Raw genomic sequence first — 5,313 nt, forward strand, 5'->3', positions numbered from 1 at the left:
GTTTTCCCCATCTTATTACAGAAGGAAACTTAGGCTGATGACTTTTCTAGAGTCATCCAGGGGAGGTACTGGAAAAACCCCGGATTTACTACCTGATGGATCAGACTCCAAAATATCTGCCCTGAACCTGTATGCATGCTTGTTGGGACCCAGTTGAACTTGGCATATGTTGTTCTAGCAGATCTTAATAAAGATGAATACATCAGTGAATACATTATATATTTTTATTTTCAAATGGAGTAAACAATTATTCTAAGATACCATACTTAGCCACTCCGTGAAATTTTTAGAAAGCAGTATGTTTTTACATGAATGAAGGTGGTGTAATAATCGGAATCTATAAAAGGCCCCCGGGATGTTCTGGGAAAGCACGTACCATTCTTAAGAACACTTTTATGAGTTGGGTAAGGTTCAGAATAGGGGCATGTGTTTTAATCCACACTGTAGAACTTTTGAAAGATTAAATCAGATGTATACAGTACATGGGAACATCCTGTGCTTACCTGCCATCTGTCAGTGTTAACATCTATGTGTTAACAGATGTGGTTTTTGCGTTATTAGTGGATCCTTGAATTTTGAGGGATAGTGGTAGGAAGAAAAGCATCCCCAACAGAAATGTGAGGAGGGGAGTGTGTGTAAATTAACCAAATGGTTTGATGGTTTGAGTGCCTCTGTATGAACATTAGACTTCATACGAGGGGATTTCAGTATCTCATCGATTCTTTTCACAACTCCCTGAATTATCCCCATTTTCTGATAAGAAAACTGAAGTTGCACATTTATAGCTGCATAGCTAATATTTGCAGAGTTGGGATTCAAAGACTAGTCATTATGACTCCATCTCATGTGTTTGTAGATTTATGATATTTCATTATTTAAAACTCACACTACACTGACTTACTGATGTATAATTGACATAAAGTGAACCGAAAGAATGCAACTCAATGAGTTCTTACCTGTGTTCACTCCATTGAAATTACTGCCAAATCAAGATCGTGAACATATCCAGTACCCTGAGGGGTTCCTGGTGCCCCTCCCTTGGTTTCCCACCACTCGGACCCTGGCCCAAGGTCATCACTGTTGTTTGCTATCTCCATAGTCAGTCTTTTGCATCCTGGTGGCTCTTCTCCCGTCCGATTGTATTAATAAATTTTATTTTTTCCAATGCATGTGTGAAAGGCTAGTAAACAACATCCCAACGTTTAGCTAAATATCCTCCTGGGCCTATGAGTGGCTCCGAGGTGTGAGTCTTCCTTTGAACACCCTCACTCCACACTTCTCTGCAGGGCGCTTTCTCCTCTTGATGGTCTCTAAATCCGCAGGAGTTAAAAAAAAAAAAAAAAAAAAAAAAAAAAAAAAAAAAAAAACCCAGGCTTACATGGCGGAGGAAAGAGTTAGCAAAATCAAGAGCTGACCCTCTTGAAGGGGGAGGGAACCACAGCTGTTTGGTGGATGTGTTCCTGGAACCCACGTGATGTACAGTACACAGTTGGATGCTAATAACGTAGCTCTCTGCTTACAAAAGGATTAAAAGAACATACACATGACGTGTCACTCCTTCCCCATAGTACCATCTCCCCTTATTTCGGAGTATGATTTCTCCAAAAGGGAAGCTGTCTTGGATGTAGTGATTTTAAACCGTTAGGCATTGGATTAGGCTCTGACTTAAAGTTCTAGCTTTAATATTAAAAAGATGAGTGTTACTTTTATATCCCAGAGAAGCAATGAGTAAACAAATAAAAAATTCATTAGAGACAGGCTGCTATTGCTGACATGAAAGTTTGATGTTAGAGCTAGGCTTTCAAAAGCCTAAAACCCAGTCAGTGGGTCATTAGCTCAGCAGGCAGCCAAACTAAAGAAGAGCGATTTCGAGATGGGCAATGTCTGTGGTCTTCGTTTCTTCAAGGTTTCAAAAATTAACTTAGCTTTTTCCCAGATGGGGGGAAATACTTAACGGCTACCGTCATGGTTATGTTGAAAATTAAATTTCAACTATGCTTCCAAGTCTTATGGTGTTTCTTCTCCAACTTTACCAGCTAATCCCGTTGCCACTAAGCACAGAAAGTGAGGACATCAAGTATTGTAGTTCACTCAGTTCACAGCTGGGAAGTAGTTTTCATTTTGTAAATGCCATTAAGCCCCAGGGCCGAAATTCAAGGTCATGGACTACAGCATGTATACACCTGTAGCTCTTAACTACTAAAGTATTTTCTTTTTATTTTTGGCAATGTGATGTGTTTCGTGGCACACCATCTCGTGTGTGAAAAGCATGGAAACCTTGTTAATGACACTGATCCAAGCCTGGCCAATCAGAGCACTCTACTCCTACCAGGCACATTGATTGGTCTAAGGAGGACCAACCAGAATCCTTCTTCAGCATATGCTAGGTCTTTGCTATACATGGTTCCAGCGAGGAAGAAAAAGCCGTCTATTTAGCTAGGTTTTCTAAGTTGAAGCAATATAGGCTCGAGGCTGCCAGATGGCAACTACCCCAGCAAATAGAGGCAGCCAATTTGAAGAAGGAAGAAAAGAAAAAGGACTAAACAAAGTGAAGCAGAGCCGAGAGATGAGAAAAGAGCTCTGACGACGTTGCATATTTGTGAAATCAGGCATGTCTGAACTCAGGACCCGATAAATCTCCAACACATTTGTTGTTGCTGTTGAGCCAATTTGAGTTAGAGGTCTGTTTCTGCAACTGAATGAATCCAAACCAACATAATATGAAAAGTCTTTCCTCTGATTAGTCTGAGCATAGGGTAAATATTGATCACTGTGGGCAAATCATCCACTATCTATTTTTTAGCATTTGAGCTTCTGCAACTCTTGTTCTCTTGCAGACTAGAAAGTACCTGTTACCAGACTGGGGTCATAGGATAGTAGAATGAATATAGACTTTGGACTAATCCGTGTTGTTGAAAATGACAAAATTTCTCCTTTTGAAGGCTGAATAGTATTCCACTATGTATAAATGATATCTAAAAACCTATTAACTTCCAAGTGGGCACTTAGGTTATATCCACTCTTCACTATTGTGAATAATGCTGTAATGAGCATGGGAGTACAGATATGTCTTTAACATTTAATCTCAATTCCTCTGTGTGTGTTTGTGTGTGTGTGTGTGTGTGGATATATATATATATCTCCAGAAGTGTGATTGCTAGATCATATGGTGATACGGTTTGGCTCTGTCCCCACCTAGATCTCACCTTGAATTGTAATAATCCCCACGTCATACGAGTGGACCTGGTTGGGGGTAATTCAGTCGTGGGGATGGGTCTTTACTGAGCTGTTCCATGAACAAGTCTCACGAGATCTGATGGTTTTATAAAGGAGTTCCCGTGTAGAAACTCTTGCCTGCCACCATGTAAGATGTCCCTTTCTCTTCTGCCATGATTGTGAGGCCTCTCCAGCCATGTGGCACTGTGAGTCAATTAAACCTTTATCAGTTACCCTGGCTTGGATAGTTCTTTATTAGCAGCGTGAAGATGAACTAATGCATAGGGTAACCCTATTTTTAGTTTGAGAAACCGCTATACTGTTTTCCAAAATGGCTGTGCTAATATACATTCCCACCAACAGTATACAAAGATTCTTTTCTCTACGTCCTCGCCAACACCTGTTATCTTTAGTCTTCTTGTTGATAGCCATTCTAACAGGTATGAGGTAATATCTCATTGTGGTTTTAATTTGCATTTGCCTGATTAACAATAGTGAGTATTTTAAAAATCTGGTTTTTACATGTTTTTTGAGATTATCTAGGTTCTTTGCCCATTTGTAAATATTTGTGTTCTTATTGAGTGGTTTGTGTTTCTTGTATATTTTGGATATGATCTCCTTAGTTGATGTATGAGTTGCAAGTATTTTCTCCCTATCTATGGGTTATCTCTTCATTCTGATCTTAATTGAAATAAGTGGGGCATAGAAATGAGAATATTGCAGGATCCCACCAGAGGCTGGGGATATGAGTGGGTGGGGCCGAGGGAAATGGTCAAAAGGTACAACATTTCAGTTCCTTACAGGAGGACCAAGTTCTGACTTTTTCACATCAAAGTGACTTTAGTTAATAATGTATTATACCTCAAGTGTTAAAAGAATGGATTTTTAAATGTTCTTACCAAAAATAAGCATGCGAGGCGATGGATGTGTTAGCCTGACTTCCTCATTCTGCAATGTATACATGTATCAAGGTATCACATCATACCCCATAAATATATCCAATTATGTCATTTAAAAATAAAATTCAGCACTTGTATGTTTTAACATGTGGACAAACACTTACAGACAGGTTCAAAAAGTCCTCTTGCAACCCAGAACTCATTGTTCAGTATGAGTCTTGATACATGTAAGAAGGGATTTGGGAGGCCGAGCTGGGTGGATCGTGAGGTCAGGAGTTTGAGACCAGCCTGACCAATATGGTGAAACCCCATCTTTACTAAAAATACAAAAATTAGCTGGGCGTGGTGGCATGCACCTGTCATCCCAGCTACTCAGGAGGCTGAGGCAGGAGAATCGCTTGAACCCAGGAGGTGGAGGTTGTTGTCAGCTGAGATCATGCCACTGTACTCCAGCCTGGGTGATAGAGTGAGACTCCATCTCAAAGGATATTATACCTATACCAGAGAAAGTTAAACTGATGGGAGTATTGATAACCATAAAGGTTGGTTCCAGGCTGGGGACATTAGCCCATGCTGGAATCCCTGCACTTTGGAGGCTGAGTTGGGAGGACTGCTTGAAGCCAGGAGTTAAAGACCAGCCTGGGCAAGGATAGCAACACCCCATCTCCACAGAAACTTAAAAATTGGCTGGGTTTGGGGGCATTCACCTATAGTTGTAGCTACTCGGGAAGGAGAAGGCTGAGGCAGAAGGATTGAGTCCAGGAGTTGGAGGCTGCAGTGAGCTTTGATGGCACTGCTGTACTCCACCCTGGGCAACAGAGTAAGATCCTGTCTTTCAATTTAAAGTGGGTTCTAGGGGTTGTAGAATAGATTAAAAGCTATGGGATATGGGGGGAATCTCAGTTATATTAATTTTCTATTCCAATTTCATGTTGACTTTGCTATATCAAGATTGCCTTTTGTTTTAAAGGCTTCTCTGTTGAGAACATGTCTGGAGTTAAAGGTATTGGTATATTCCACAGATCTTTACTACTGACCATGATAGCTTAGGAATGAATATGACTCGAACTCATTCACATTTTGAGAGGTTTTCAAATTGAGAACCGGGTAGAGCCACCTACTCTAAAAATGACCCTAGAGTAAAGTGGTTGAAGAAATTAGATCCCAAAAATTCTTGGTGAATTTTGAAGTCTTCATC

At 40.4% G+C, this 5,313-nt stretch overlaps 1 pseudogene; it reads left to right on the top strand.

Moving 5' to 3' along the window:
- The first annotated feature begins 4,242 nt into the window (after positions 1 to 4,242).
- On the top strand, positions 4,243 to 4,357 carry LOC115831363 (annotated as a pseudogene).
- Positions 4,358 to 5,313: the final 956 nt, after the last annotated feature.

This window comes from Nomascus leucogenys, chromosome 18, assembly GCF_006542625.1.
Source record: "Nomascus leucogenys isolate Asia chromosome 18, Asia_NLE_v1, whole genome shotgun sequence".
Lineage (NCBI taxonomy): Eukaryota > Metazoa > Chordata > Mammalia > Primates > Hylobatidae > Nomascus > Nomascus leucogenys.